The 16,032-nt window shown below is 53.1% G+C and overlaps 1 protein-coding gene across 2 annotated transcripts in view; it reads right to left on the bottom strand.

Annotated features, from left to right (window-relative positions):
* The window catches only part of SLC6A1 (solute carrier family 6 member 1), a 42,419-nt gene extending 26,833 nt beyond the window's left edge, over nt 1-15,586 (bottom strand). The window contains exons 1-2 of one of the 2 annotated variants that reach the window (XM_045992023.1): nt 15,375-15,586; nt 6,924-7,020 (exon numbers count right to left, since the gene is read on the bottom strand). The gene's annotated coding sequence lies outside the window, so the exon portion shown is untranslated. The remainder of the gene's footprint in view (nt 1-6,923; nt 7,021-15,374) is intronic. The other variant, XM_045992021.1, reaches the window with a different exon arrangement.
* Nucleotides 15,587-16,032: the final 446 nt, after the last annotated feature.

The raw sequence follows: 16,032 nt of genomic DNA, 5'->3' as shown, positions 1-16,032 counted from the left end.
AGAACACAAACAGTGTGATCCTTGGAGACCCCCATCACCCCAACTCTCAGCTCATTACACATTCATACTCAAGAGATGAAGGAAAGCAGCTCCACATCTTGGCACAAACTTCTCACCTGCCTCAACATACCTGAGAGATAACTTCAGACCCAGGTGCATTTCTTAATAGTATCTATTGAATACCTATGCTTCACAATATCCCACTGTGACTTTCAAGTCACTTATTTCCTTAAAGTGTTCGTCTCCTCATCAGGAAATGGAGTCAAGAGTAACTACTTCATGAGGCATGAGGACTGGATTTGAATTTTCTAGTGCTGTGCCCAGCCCAGCAAGTGCTAAATACACTGAAACTAAAATGATTACTGGCTCCATTTTGCAGATGACGGTACCGAGGCTCAGAGAGGTCAAATGACCTGAGCAAAGTCACATGGGATTTAACTCAGGCCCCCTGGCTCAGTCTGGTGATATCTGCTCACCCAGCAGGTGCCTCCCAGACACGGGCCTGTATGAAATTCCCTGAAGCCTTTAGATGTAGCCTTACCACTTATTCGACCCTTCCTGCTGGGTCCTGAGGGGAAGAGATGTGACCACACGTAGATGAGTTTCCCCAGCCTCATAAAGCCATGCAGATAAGAAAACCCAAGCTCAAGCCCTTCCCCTCCACTTGCAGCCCTGAGAGCCTGGAATTGCGGTTTTCTGGGGTGCTCCCAAAACCAGAATATGGGAGATGGCTAGAGAATGCACCCGCCCACCCCCAACAAGCAGAGTGAGGGGAAAAAAAAAAACCCAGCTTTATAACTGCTAGAGGCTTAACAGACCCATCTAACGGTGAAATAAACTCCAGGAGTCAAGCTTCTCTTTCGTGGTGACACACAGAGAAAAAAATCCCCAAATTTCATTAACAAAGAAGGAAAGAAAAAGAGCTCAGAGCACAGGAAGAAGACTAGCCTGGCACTTAACTAACATGCCAAGGTCTGCTCTAAATGATTTATGTATGTTAACTATTCTCACTCCCTCTCCATTTACTGATGGTAAACTGAGGCACGGAGAGCTTAAAGTGGCTTGCCAAAGGTCTCACAGCTAGGAGTGAGGGAACCTAAGACGAACCCAGGCAGCTGGGCTCCTGGTGTCCATTCTCTTAAACACTCTATTCCACTATCTCCAGTGGGATGCCAGTGGAACCCCCAAACCCCATCTTTAAGGTGTGCAAAAGTGGCCCATTTCCAGCAAGCTACTCCTTCTAGGACAAATCCCCACAAGGACAGACAAGGCCTGCTGTTCTTTTTATGAAACCGAAGGGAGGCTGCTGAGGTCTGGCTCCCCGAGAGGTTAACTTGTTCCCATGGCCATACTGGGCAGAACTGCCAGTGTCCCAGGAGCAAACAAGAGGCCACACGGGATCCAGGCTGAGCAGCTCTCCCCAGGCCCCAGGGGCTAGAGGCTCTCATTAGCGTCCCCCAGAGGGGCAGGGACAACCAGGCTCAAGGGGTGGTGATCCCCTCTGGGAGTCCCCAGCTTTCCCCCCAACTGCACATAAGGGTCCTGTGTGCCACCGGAAGGAGGCCTGCCTTCGGGCCATGTCTGCAGGGCAAAGAGGGAGCATGGCCAGCTGCAGACTCTGGAGCCACAGGCCGAGTGTCGGAATCCACTCCACCCATTACCAGCTGTGTGGTCTCCAGCCAGCCCCTTCTGCTCTTTGTGCCTTGGTTCTCCTCCGTGTGCAAGGACAGGAACCAGACTGTGCCTTCTAGTGCCCCTTCTACTCTGTGTCCTCATTCTCATCTCACCCTGCGAGTCTAGCTCACCCAGTCAGTCGTTTGCTAACATCTGTCCTGGCCCCTAATTGTCTGCAAAGTCCGACTGAGCACCTCCTCTCATCCAGGCAATTTTCAATCCAATCCAGCCTGCATGGACCGTGCACACCAGGGTAGCAGGACCCACATTATGTGCAGGGGAAGAAAGATGCCAGTCGGAGTCTGGGCCTGCTGCCACTGAGCTCTCGGGATGGCTGGGAGCTCTCAGGACAGCTGGGACACAGGTAACCAGCATCCATGTGATAAATTCTTCATCAGCCTAGAGGAGGGATGGCCCTCTCCACAGGTACCTGGGAGAGAATGGCACTGTGTTCCCTGACAGAAGGGGACAGAGGTGGGGAGGTTCTCTTTATAACCACAGCCAGAGAGAGCAGGACTGGGATCCTTGCCTTTCCCCGAGCCTAGCTGCTGGTCCATTCCGGGCAGAGAGAAGAGGGTGAACATGCATAATGCATTTAGGACCACTGAGGAGCATGGCATGGCTGGCTAGAAGCTGGATTGATTGAAGGAGCGTGACTGGAGAGGTGGAAAGAAGCAGTAAAGGGCTTTGAATGCAGGAAAAGGGCAGGCACTGTCTCCTGTAGTAAGAGCAGTGATCACACTGAATGTTTATTAAGTGCTTAATACGGTTAGTGCATTTCATAGATGATCATATTTACCTCTCACCACACCCCACTGCACAGATGTGGAAACTGAGGCTCAAAGCAGTGAAACGCATTGCCTGAGGTCCCAGATCCAAGAGGCTAGATTCCAGAGCCCATACTTCTAAATGCTCTTCCACACCTTGGGTACTGGCGGAGGACTCGGGGCCACTGGAGCCTTTAAAAGTGGGAAGATCTGATCCAATGATGACTTGGCAGGAGATTGGAACCTGGGGTGGGGGAGGACAGCACCAGAGCTGGGATCACGGTGGGGGTGAAGGGGAAGGCCCTGTCACGATTCACAACTTGACTTCTATTCTGACTAATGGCTATTTGGTCTTATCTCCCCAGGTACATTGTATCCTCCACACCGATGGGACTCTGAAGTCCAAGACTTGCTCTGTTTCCCCCACAACCCTCAAACAGTGATAGATGCATACATGCTGTCCTGAGTTCCACCTTCCGACCCCATCTGTCCCTCTGTCCCTCTCTGTGACAGCGGACCTTGTTATTATAAGTCCTCGAGAAATGTCTGCCTCGGAGAAGGCGGCACTGGTCTCCAAAGCAGCAGTGTGCTGTGTTTACCGGCAGGCCCTCAGGAAAGCAAACGGAAGACTGATTCTGGGGTGTAAATGCTCCCACTGCAGCGGGCTCAGGGGGCCACCATGAGGTCACCGGACTGGGAGCACACTCTGGGAGAGGACTCTTGTGTGCCTCCTGCAGGGAAGCTCACCTCACCTCCTCCGCTGTTACTGGAGTGGACACCGCTGCTCCCGCAGGTGCGCGGAGCCCCAGTCCAGCCCTTTGTGGGTGCTGAGGAGAGGGAAGGGACGTAGTGAGGAGGGGAGGCAGGAGGAGAAGAAAGGAGAGCAAAGAAAACCGGAGGGAGGGGAGTAGCAGAGAGGTACAGGAGGAAGACAGAAGGAAAAAGAAAAAAATGACCGTGGAGAGAGGGGAGACAGGGTGCTGTCCCTTTCCTGTGGGGTGTGCTAGGCTCTACTCTGTGATCTCCCGGTAGCCTCTGGAGAACCAATGAAGGAGGGGGCCTGCATTTGAGCAGGAAGAAACATGGTGGCAGAGACCACAGTCTCAAGTGGTTGAGGAGCTGTGACCCGGGATGCAGGCTACAGGGTCTGTCCCGATGCCTTCCTTCCTTTGGTGTAACTGGACTCGCTGGGGGCCAGCCCAACCCTGTGCCTTCCTCACAGCTCGGAAGGCTGGAGGCCCCTACTCTGAGGTACCCTGCGTGGGGCACTGGCCGCGGGCCCTGGCCGTCCTGTCCTGCTCCAGGCTACACCTTTTCCCCTCCCTTCCTTGGCGGCTGCGTGCAATTTTGCAGCTCTGCGCTCCAGGGGCTGCCTCAGCAAAGGCCCCGGCTCAGCCAGTCAGAAAGGATTCACCGCGATCAGGAAATGAGCGATCGTGACATGCTGACCACCTGGCATTCTTGTACACCATTCTTCATCTTTGCCTTTTAAGACACACTTGTAAGAAAACCAGGGGGTTAAATCACTGCTCTCTCTCCTGTTGGGAAATGTGCTTGAAGGACTCTGAAGGGCGTTCTGAAGGGCGTTAGGATAAACGGCCTTTAGAAACTCGGATTGGGGGGAAAAAGGAACACAGTACTGCAGAGAAGGGCTGAACGAAATGATGATCTGTAATAAGTCACATGCAGACACGCCGCCTACACGGAGCCCACTCGGCGTCACAGAATAGCATTTCCGCGGCGGGGGCGCGGGCCATTTCTTCAGTTCCCTATCAAGCGTCCACACCTGGGGCTCCATTTCCAACTCTGTGAGCTTTATGGGCTCCATTCTATGGATGAACACACTGAAGCCCCAGAGATAAACTGTGTGCATCAAGATCACACAAACTCACAGTAAGAACCCGCAGGGATCTCAAACTGATGGCCTGCGGGGGCCGAGTGGGTCCCCTGTGTCTGGTTGAGTGGTATCAGAATTTTAAAACTTGCATTTGCAGGTTTTGGTGGGGGGAGGGCGGGGGGAATAGGCATGTGTTTTCCAATTTACTGTAAGTCCTGCCACGAGTGATATCTTGTCCCTGATCTCTTGATTCATTTCTTTGACCTGCCTGGCTCTCTGCTCTCTAGTTTGCAATCTAGTCACTCCAGAAAGCTCTTCCTCTAAGTGGTAGGACAAAGTTACTCTTTCTTCTCCTCTAGGAGATGGACAAAACTATTGGGGATGGTAGGGATTTAAAAAAAAAAAAATCTGTATTGTAATTGTAATTTTATATCTGAGAAACAACAAATCCTATTGTTCTCAATAAAAGCTCAGCTGGATCTAAAACAACGTTGAGAGACACTGCTTGAGAATATTTTGCAAGAATGAGGAGGGTGTGTATTTTCAGAGTTGATTGTGGGTCAGATTCCAGGGTCTCGAATATTTCCCACAAGAGAAAGCTGATTTTATTTTTAAGAGACCCAAATGAATGCTCACTTTAGCCAATGCATCTGTTCTTGGTTCATTTCACTTAGCTTTCTAAAGGAATCTTTAGAGTATGAATCTCCCCTTCTTTGTAAAGTGAAAAACCACATGCAGCAAAAAAAACCTACCCATTTGGGAAAATGGGATTTTTTACTGAGCACATTTTAAGTCCATGGTCTATGAACAGATTCATGAACACCTTCTGCTGGGCATGTCAAAGGGTATTTGGAGGTTGACCTGGCTGTGAGGACAGGGACAAGAAGAATAGGGGAGTGGTTAAGGGCACTGTCCCCGAGGGAAAGAAAACCCTCAGATGCTGTGTGACTATAGGTTAATTCCCCATCCTCTCTGAGACAGAGGTAATGATACCTACATTTAGCTACTATGAGGATTAACTGAGATAATACGTAAAGTGATTAACACAGAACCTGGTACAGAGAAAAATGCTTGCTACCTGGCAGGTATTATCATAAATCACTTGATTAGGGCGAATATTATTTGTTTTGTTTTCAATAGTTATGGGACAAAGTCCTGGGCAGAATGCCAGTTATCTTAACCTATAGGCAATCAATAGAAGGGAACGGTGCTAGCTGTCGGGAAACGCTGATCAAATCAAAATCTCAGAGCAAATACTTTTTTAAACACGGTTCCCAAAGTGGATGTGTGTACCTTTCCTGCAATTAGCACTTCTGTTCAAATCTCAGTTAAATGTCAGCCGCCTTCATGTGTCCACTGGATGAGTCCCCCTGACCCCTTTCCCGCCGCCCGAGTCGGAGGTGTGGGAATCAGAGGTCTTCAGGCTCCTTGCTTCACACCCTGTCATCCAGCCCCAGGATCAGCAGCAAACAAATGACCCTCTCTCTCTCTGGGAATCCAGAAACAGGTTGCTATCTCTGGGGGTGGATTTGCTCAGACAGGTTTGTGAAACAAACAAAATGGTTGCTTGCCTCCCAGCCTTCAGGATCCCAGCTCTCACCGTTGCTTTTAAAGCAACCCAATACCGGAGTCCAGCACCCTCTTTCTGCTTCCCAAAGGAGTGGGCTTGTCTGCCAGCTCCACCACATCTTTGCCAGCATGCAAATGATACACTTTGGGGTTTCTCAGGGTGTTAACCCCATGCTCTCCAATCCCCGATGAGGGGAGTAAATATTTTGCACCAGCTGCGCAGGAGGGAGAAATGAAAGAGCGTGGGTGTGAGTATTCATTTTCCAAAAGGGTTCACAGCATGGGGTCATTTAGATAGCTGGCAGAGAGAAAAGGCAATTTTCCCCAGCGTGGTGAGCACATGGGCTTTTAGGGAGAGCACGTTGCAGGGAGGTACATCAATCATGCTTTCCCAATGCAAAATATTGATGCATATTTTTGGTGACGGGGACTGTTCATTTGTTCCACTGATATTCACTAGCCTGAAATGAAGAGCTCTGCGATTCATCATCTCATCCCCATCTTAGCCAGTTCCACCCCTCCAACACCACAAATTCCAAGCTGCTACCCAGCTGGGAGTGGCTCCCTCTCCTAGCTTCTCCTCTTTGCTTAATAATCCTAGCTACTGTTGACTGCACTATGCTTAGGAGCCGGGTTTGATGCGCTCTCTACCTTACCTTATTTGATCTTAGAACAATCCTATGAGGGAAGTCTGTCATTGTCCCCGCTGTGCATATGAGGACGTGGAGGTTCAGACACCTAAAGTGACTTGTCCAGGGTCATGCAGCTAGGAAGTGGCAGGGCGGGATTGGACCTTGGCTCCAAAGTTGATATGGGTAGCTAGCTGTCTTGTCATACTATTTCCCCACTCCTCCTGAGCTGGGACTGTCATCCCTGGCCCATCAGAATCCCCATGAGAACTCTCTTCAGCAGTCGTTAGAGGGGTTGAGGTGTCCTGAGTGCAGAGCTCAGAGCCAGCTCCCTCCAGGTTCCCTATCCCACCATCTGCTCGTACTCTCCAGGTGCCCCTCCAGGCCCTCCCCAGGACCTAGACTTCCGACACCGTCTGAAGTTCAGATCCCAGCTCCACCTCTCACCTGGCTGTGTGACCTGGGTGAAGAAGAGTCAGGCCACCTCTCTTTGCCTTACTTCATACCTCCACGAAGGGCTGGTAATTATCCCTTTCTGCCAAGGCTGTGGGAAGGATGGAACTAGGCGAGACGAGTGTCCCCCGCAGCTGTCCCCACCCACCCAGCTTGAGTCTCCTTGGGGAAGCTCAAACCCCAGACCCAGTCCCCTCTGCACTTTTGCTCACTTCCTCCAGCAGGTCCCGAATCAGCATTCAACACACATCACTCTGCCTGTACAACGCCATTATCTCCCGAGGACACAGGCTCTGTTGTCACGGCAACCAGAGTCCTTCCACCAACTCTATTTAATAATTTCTCAACAGTGAAGCTGGGCTGGCTTGGGGCAGGGGAAAGAGCACTGGGTTAGGGGTTAGAAGCTTTGGGTCCTAGCGCCTGTGGCCCTAGGACTCCTCGCCTCTGGGCCTCAGTCTACTCATCTATAACACAGGGGGGTCTGAAAGGAGGGGATTTTGTGACTTTCTCTGGCCTAGAAAAACCTAAGAAACAGTTCTCCAGGTCCAGGAAGCAGAAGGCAGGGAACTGGAGCCACTAGAGAGTGGGTGGAGGTTTAAGTAATATCCCATATCCATGAGAAGAACCAGAAGCTACTTTAGTGACCAAACACTCTCCTTCTACTGAATTGCCCACCAGAATGTCACTTTTCAGATGTTTATGCAATCTCTGAGTTCAGAGCTGGGGTTGGTTAAGAGACACAGTTTTGCCTGCAGCCATCATAGCCCCTATTCTCCCCATTTTGCAGATGTGTTAACAGAGGCTCAGAGGGCAAAAGGGTTGTCCATGGTCACCCAGCAGGTGGAAAGTCCAGCTGTCCAGGAAGGCCAGGTTGATTTGCCAGGGAAAGAGAGCCGGTCCACCTGCCTGTCGTGCCTCCCCATCAGCCCACGGCTGAATGTGCTCTGGTCCCCAGCTTGTGGCCTCTTGCTCACACTGAGAAAGACTTGTAGATCATAAAAAGCAAGAGGTAAGTACCTACGATGTGTCCCACTATGCTGGGCACCAGAGATGCCAGAAGACACTGCATTCCTGCTGGTAAGGTATGTACAGTTTTGACTGTAAGCAGCTCATCAAAGGCCGGAAACAATGCCTGATTTGTCTCCACAACCTACAGTCGGACATGGCATACAGAAGGTGCTCAAAATTTTACCGGGCCCAGTTGTCTGTCCGCTGCTGCCCCTGAAGGTAACCTGTCTAGGCCCCCAGAGGCCTCTATGAAAATGTTCCAGAGTGGCCACCAACATCCCTAGCCACAAAGAGTCACTGTGGACCCCATGCCAGGGAGAGGACCAGTGTGGACAGGCTTTGTGGCTCCTGTCTTGGCCCCGCAGTTGGGGAGGGGGTGGTTCTGCCTCAGCCTGGGTCCACAGCACCGCTTTTCAGCATGGCCACGGCCAGCCCAGAGGCGCTATTAAACTCATCCCGGGTTGGCATTTTCATTTAATACCCGCGGCATAATTAACAGTGCTGCATCTGCTCTGTCATTAGTGGCATTCACTGCCATTTGGAGAAAGGGCTCTTATCTTCCCCAGTCATTAGTCTCGGGAGGCTATTATGGGGGAAATGGAGGAGGAAACGGGGCGTGCAGCCACCCTTCCCCTGCCTGGAGAGCCGGCGCCCGGCTTGGGGAGCAGCCCATTGTCCAGTCCAGTCCAAATCCCTTGGTTTTATGGACTGAAAAAGCAAAGTCCAGAGAGGGGGAAGGACCCTGCCCTTTATTCCCTGCAAGTTCGAGGCCTTCCCGGAGTGCAAACACAGGCCTCAGGGGCCCGTAGACCTAGATCTGAGCTGCAATTCTGCGGCACATCAGTGGGGCACCCCTGGGCAACCATGTGAGCTCCCAGCCTCAGTTTCCTTATGGAGGATCCTAGAACAATGCTTGTCAAGTCCTCAGCTCAGTGCCTGGATCATGGATCACAGCCAGAGCTCAAAGGCCAGAAGGGGCTTGTAGCTATCTGATCATTTGCTACCAACCTGTTAAAAATGTATGCAGTTAAATTCCATCTTCACATAATACTCTCAGTATGACAACTTCTTCCCTGTTCCCAAGCTCACTTTTTTTTTTTTTTTTAAATCCTAGGTTATCTCAAGTTCTGAGAACATCTGACATGAGAGCAAAGGGGCAACAGGACTCGGGCAGCAGGGGAACTGGACCCAAGATCAAGGGCATGGGAGCCTTTGGCTTTAGTCACTTTTATTTTGCATAGCTGACATTCTGCCTCAGTGAGTCAAAGTCCCTGTCTCCTCCACTGTGACCTCTACTCAGGTGCTTTCCAGAGGCAGTGGGAAGCATGAAAAGGCATATGGGGGCTGGCATCAGCAAGGCTTGGGTTCACACTCTGCTGTGCAAGCCAGGGTAAGTGACTCCATCTCCCTCAGCCTCCAGATCTTCCACTGGCCAAGGGGACTGTAGCACCTAGACCCCCTACCCCTAGCATCCTTCTCATCTGCCTCAGGAGGCCCAGGACTGGTGCCCAGGGGGTGTGCCAAACTCAGTGGCTGGAGACAAGCTGGCTGGATAGGGAGGGAAGAGTCAAACTCTCAGGCATTCCTGCCCCCCCAACACCCCAGTAGGAAGCTCCCAGAACTTGTGATTTTTCATCATCTCCAGCAAGGGCAGAGGAGAACTGGGGGTCATGGCCAGAAGAACTGACTGACCCCCTCCCCTTTCCTACCCTCTTGGCTGGGAAGGACTCAGAACTAATCAGCCTGCTCCTCCAGCAGGTCCCAAACAACCCAAGACTCACTTAGGAATACTGTCCCACATGCTTCCTGGTTGCCCTGAGATCCTTCTAGACAACCTCACAGAGCCCCTGGTATATTTGTTTTCATCCAAAACCACCTAGATGTTCAAGCACTGTCTAAGAGTAATCATCCCTTCCTTTCCTCCCAAATCTGGCTACCGCTGGGGGCCCCCTGGCCAAATGAGCACACGTCAGACTCCACAAACGCTGGGCATAACTGAGGAGATGTTAGCCTCTGGCCAGAGCTCAAACAACAGGAAAGACTAAAACGTTGCCGGGGGCCTTCTCTCCCATACTGCATGGCTGTGCCTTCCCACACGATCCTGCCATCAGTCCCTGTGTGGCTGGGGTGCTGCCTGCCACAGATAGGGCTCGTCGGGCTCCTTCTCAAGGGGCAACCTGCTGAATTCGGACTTGGGTTTCATCAAAGTGAATCCCATCAGCTGGGAATCCAGAGGTCAGGAATAAGTGTGTTCAGGGCTTGTTGAGCCTCAGTTTCCCCATCCAAAGGATGGAGATAATAATGGCAATAATAATAATAATAATAACAACAACAACAACAATAATAGTTTCACTTGGAACCCCCGGGGCTATTGCAAATTTCAACTATAAAATTCTACCTAAGTGTTAAGTGTGCATGAACTCATGTGTGTACACAGAGATCTCATTTGAATCAAGGTCATTCTGACCTGGGCTTTACAAGAAAACTAGTTTTAAAAAAATGTCTCTTTTTGTTTGACAGAGGATTCTTCTCCAGGATATCAAGGACCCTATTTTCTTCCCCTGGAATACTTACAGGATCAAAAGACAGACCAGCTTCAGGAACATTTTTCCACAAACTGCAAAGTACTTTTCTGATGATCTGGAGTTTTCTTAGCACTAAGCTCCGACAAACTGCAATTCTGATGCCAAATGTTGTTGCTCACCTCCCGTGGCTGCTGCCCTCTCCCTGGACAGAACCTCCTTACCAAACAATAAGGTACCAAAACAGCCTGCTGTCAACGTTTTTCGGGGTGTCTTTGACCTTGAATGTCCCTCTGGTCAGGGTTCAGTTGTGTCAGGAGCTGGCATGCAACATTGATCCTGCAGACTCCGTGCACTGACAGGTGGGTAGAGCTGCAGGTCACCATCTGAGACAGCCACCAACTCCTGCATCCTCCAGCTGGGTCTGTATGCCAGGATTCCATCCAGCCCTGGAAGCTGGGGGCCTCTCTTGGAGCCAAGAGGGCCCCCGGCACCCTAATGTGGCCCGTTCCACCTAGCTGCATACCCCTGCTTTCAAAGAGCCACGGCCAATCATTCAGCAAGACCTGGCCTCCTTGTAATTTCCAATTTGTGACAAATGTGAAAATAGAAGGCCATTCGATGCAGGCGGCTTGCATCAAATTGGGTGCTGCTTTTCGCGTCATGTCAGATCACAGTAAACGCAGCTGACTGACTTAGTCGGCTGCTCTCAATGGCTTCCAGAGCAGTGAGAGGGTAGGAGACAAATTGGGGACACCTAAGAGTTAGGGAAAGGTGGCTGGGTGCACAATATTGAAACCAGCTTTCAATGAACTTGGAAATCAAATATTCTGTAAGACGCAGGGCACTTGAGTGCAGATCCCAGTTTGCACCCTAGCAGCTGAGGGACCTCGGGCACAAACTCATCTGTCCCTGCCTCCGCTTCCCCTAAGGAACACCACCGGCCTCCCAGAGCTGTGGCAAAGCTCAATTGTTGGAAAAGGGGGGGAGTACTTTCTAACCGTGCAGCTCCATAAATGGGGCGTGTGGTCCTTGCCAAGTGAGCAGCACTGGGAGTGGCGGGGGGGAGGGGGGGGAGCTCTTCCGGGGCTGGGATGTCAACACAGGGCCACTGAGCTGGGGCTCCAGGGCCCACTTACTAGCCTAGCAATCCTGCAGTAAGCGCCCTCACCTCTCTTCCTCTTGGTTTCCTTACCTGCACAGGGACAATCCTACGTACCCCAAGGGGTTTTGTGAAAATTAAATGCAGTGATGTAAGTAAAGCACACAGCACATTCCCTGGCAGATCATCAACGTGCAATAACTGTTAGCTATTATTATTATTGATGATATTATCACTGGAATAATATTTAGTGGAGTGTGTATTTTTTTTCTTTTTGCTGTTTGTGACTGAATCCAAGTCTGTGCTGAAATATCACAGCTTGTGTTCACACGTACCATCTACGCCAGGCAGCCCTTATCCCTACTATTAGCGGGGTTCCTTACTGACTCTCACGCCGACCTTCCCCCTGGCTCTGAGGTCTGCAGGTGAGCTCCAAGTGAAGATGTTATATGTTCACAAAGCTCCTGGAGGCACGTTTCCTGGGAAGCCCTATTTCGGGGTCCATATCTGGCCTCCCAGCCATTTCCCGCCCTTAGATACCACACACTCTTTCCCTCCATCTCCCAGCCACCTTCAGGGAAAGGGGCAAAAAAAGGTGCCACAAAGAAACACACGCACCCGGTCCCTGTGAGGAGAGAGTGCAGAGGAATGCTGCGGAGAAGACAATCTCCTCACCGAGAGGGGCCCCGCTGCTCTTTGCAATTGGAGTCAATTCAAGGTTGTTTTCACCCTGCAGGAGCTGGGCTCTGTCCACTGTTCTCTGGGCACAGAGAAGCTCAGGCGACTGCGCAACCGGGAAATTGAAGGGGCAGTCTGACACGGGCAAAATCATGCCTGCTGACACTCACATCTCCATTTCCTTCTGGGGAATAAGGCGATTAAGGGGCTCTAACCGGGTTTTGTCCTGTAGCTACAGTGGAGGGATGGACGGAGGAACAGGGCTGCTGGGGTGGTGTGGCTTCAGTGATCAAAGGCAAGGAAGCTGGGCACACCTGAGGCCAGGTGACAGAGAGGGGCTCCCAAGGATGAAGGGAGCAGACTTGGGAATGGACTTCAGATGCAGGGGGCTAGAGGTGGTGGACAAAGCTTAATGGCTGGCACCTGGCCTGTGATGCATATATGTGCTAAGAGAGGAAGGAGAAACCCATCTCTGAATTCCAAGTGTCTTGAAACAGCTCTGTCTCAGCTGCTGAGCTCACAGCCAAGCCTAGGAACAGTGTCTTTATGTGATGGCAAGAAGCCATCTGACATTGGTGCTTTATTCAACTCTTAGCATATGCCAGGAGGTAGAGAAATAGCCACTGGTCAGACAGCAGACCCTAAGGCCTCACTGTCAACCGTTCAGTCCCCACCACCTTTCTACCTCATTCTGTCGAGGTGAAAACTGAGGCCTAGAGACCCAACAGTGGGGCTGAGTGTTGGCCAGGAAATCCGAACAGCGGGGTTAAAATCCCTGCCCTGCCTCTTCCTAGCTGGGTGACCTTGGGCAAATCACTTCCCCTCTCTATACTGCAGTTTCCTCCGCTCTGAAGTGGGGATTAGAAGAATACCTGCTGCGTAAGGTTATGATAGGAATTATGAGCTGGCCGCGCTGGAAGCTTTCAGTACTCCCGTCTTTCCTTCTAGTGGGGATGAGAACTTATCCAAGGTCATCACCGGGCCAGAAAATGGCAGCACCCCAGCTCAAAGCCAACCCAGCCAGGGCCGGTTCTGGTCTCAGTGACATAGAAAGATATTGCAGGTCAGTCCATGCCAGCACCTTCCATCCATGCAGGCTTTATTGTAAGATACTTTGTAAGTGCCTGCTCTGGGCTGGGCCATGCATAAATAGATGGCATTTGGAGTTCCTGATGGCCAGGCATGAGAAATCCCTCAGAGACAGAGCCATTGTGCTTCTTTAGGCTTTGATGGACTTGCTCTTTCCTCTTTACCCTCTGAGTTGCTTCCTTCTGGGCCTCTTGATGCCCCTCTCAGCTCCATCCCAAGCTTCTGGGGACCCACCTCCCACACCTCCAGCCCCAGAATGAAGGGATGCACACAAGAGAGGTGGTCCCTGCTTCCTCTCCCACAGCAGCTGCCTCTCTCCCGTGTGGTTCTCAGGAATCGCCCCACTCTCCAGAGGCTCTGCCAGACAAGCCCGGCTGTGTGCCCCGGCCTGGGACTCACTGTTTGTCCTCCAAGCCCTGGCCACCGAGCCAGCGCTTGGCTGGAGAGAGAGAGCGCGTTTTCTTTGTTTGCTGCTTGCCTGACAATTTATTTCCGAGACTCAAGAGAGGCTCAGCCATTTTGCCCTGGATGCTCTGGGGAAAGGTCCCTCCCACTCCTCCTGGGACTTGTACCTCTAAGGGCTAAGTCTCCTCTTCCTCCTCTGCCTGGGGGAGGGCCTGAGAATGCTCAGACCCTGACCAGAGCAGAGGCTGGGTCAACCCTTCCCAGAGAGAGTGCTCCAAACATAGAGAGACAGAAAGAGAGAGAGAGAGGGAGACAGAGGGTACAAGTTGCCTGCAGTTCCCACTGATCTCCTTTGTTCTGGAATTTGAGAGTTGGGGCAGTCTTTTCAGACTCCCTTATGAATACATTTTTCCCAGAGTTCCCAAAGAAAGAGAAAAATCTAAGCAATACCCAGCACCCAACACCCCCTCTCACCAAACACCCACTTTGTGTGTCACAGAAAAATGAAGGTCGACCCCAAAGGCCACTCACATAACCTGACAGCCTCTGATTTTGGGGTGTCGCCAAAGCTCAGAAGCCATTTTACTCCGTGTTTCCCCCTCCACCCCAGCTCTTCACGGGCTGGGGTTTCTAGGAGACACAGGGAGTGCTCCAGCCCCATATCGGGAAGAAACAAGGCTTTATCATTTGGCTTTTTAAAATCCAATTTTCTCCTTGGGGTCTATGTCTATTTTGGGAAGAGATTAGCTAAGAGCCTCAGTGGGGGACTGCCCGGTCTAAGTTCCTTGTCTGAAGACGAAGTCAAGCTGGAACAGGGCATCTGTGGGTGCCCCTCATAGGGATGGTGGGCACAAAGGGACCAGACACGGAGACCTAAGGGTCATTGCCCTGAGATAAGTAACCCTGGCAGGCAGTTTCCCCTTCCCCATCCCCAGTGAGAAAATGCGGGACACAAGAAGGTGAAAACAGTTTCTGCGGCGACAAGGGGACACTGTCCTCAAACCCTCGGAGAGAGTCCCCTCACCCCACATTCCTCAGGGAAAGGAGTGGAGAGCGCGGCGCGAGCTAGTGTGCGCTCAGCCCAGGCTGAGGTAAATGCTTTTTAGCCAACGTCTCCTGAGAGCTTGAGCTGCCCCAGGATGGGAAGCGGGTGACCCACCCCCAAGTCGCTCGCCCCAGAGCCCTTAGAGAATAAATGAAGCGCACGGGCTCTACCTCGGCGCATCTGACCCCGAGACGGACCAGTGGCCACGTCCCCCGCAAACGCTCTCCGAATTATTCACTCCCGGGGTCCCAGCCATCCCCTGAGAAATAAATGGACGCGGCGCTTCGACGGCTCCAACGAGGAGAATCCAGAGCCAGCTGGGAGGTGCAAGGGGGCTCCGCGCCAGGGAAGGGGCAGGGGGACTCTCGCGACCCTCGCGCGAATCCCCCTGCCCCCCGCGCACCCCGGGGGAACGGCCCGGGCTCACGTCGGCGGTGGGAGCGGCGTCCCGGGCTCCTTCGTGGGGCCCTGAGACAAGCCGAGGCGAGGCGCCGGGGTTGGAATCCGGGTGCCCGCCCCCACCCCGCCCGGCCGAATCTGCCCGGGCCGTCCGGGGCTCTGCGCCCCGCGCCCCGACGCCGGCCGCCCCTTCCTACCTGCGGCCCGGGCTGCGCTGCCCGCAGCGGGCGTGCGCGGGCAGCTCGGCCACACCGGAGCGCTCCGGGCGCGGGGCCGCTCCGGGCTCTGGCCGCGCTGCGCTGTCGGCTTGTCGGCTCCTCGGCTCCTCGGCTCCTCGGCTCCGCGCGGCGCGGCTCGCCCGCAACCTCGCCGCTCGCTCGGTCTTCCGAGGGCGGGCGGAGGGACACCGGGAAGGGGCCGGGCGGGGGAGCCAGGGGACGAAGGGAGGGAGCGCGCGCGGGCGGGGGGCGGGGCACTGCTCCGGGAGCCCGCCCAGCCCGGGGTGGGGCGTCGCCGGCCGCCCGCCCCCCGCCCGCGCTCCACCGCCCCCTCCCACCCCGGCCCGCGCCACACTCTCCCCACCCCGCAGCCTCCTCGCCGGCAGCTTCCCCCCTTCCTTCTCCTTGCGGTCGCCGCTGCTCTCTGCGTTCCCCTCCTCTTGCCCCTTCTCTCTCCATCCCGCCTTCCAGTTCTCCCCTCTTCCCCTCCTCCTCTTTTCTTTCCTTCTTTCCCTCCCCTCTCCTTCTTTCCCTCCCCTCTCCCTCCTCTCTCTCCCCCTCTGCCAGCCCACCCCCATCCGTTTCGCCTGCTCCCCTCTCCCCCTCTTCCTCCCATTCCCCTATTCCGTCTCCTCTC

This window comes from Meles meles, chromosome 20 (assembly GCF_922984935.1).
Source record: "Meles meles chromosome 20, mMelMel3.1 paternal haplotype, whole genome shotgun sequence".
Taxonomy (NCBI): domain Eukaryota; kingdom Metazoa; phylum Chordata; class Mammalia; order Carnivora; family Mustelidae; genus Meles; species Meles meles.
Note: the sequence above shows the minus strand (reverse complement) of the source record. Positions and strands in the feature narration are given on the sequence as shown.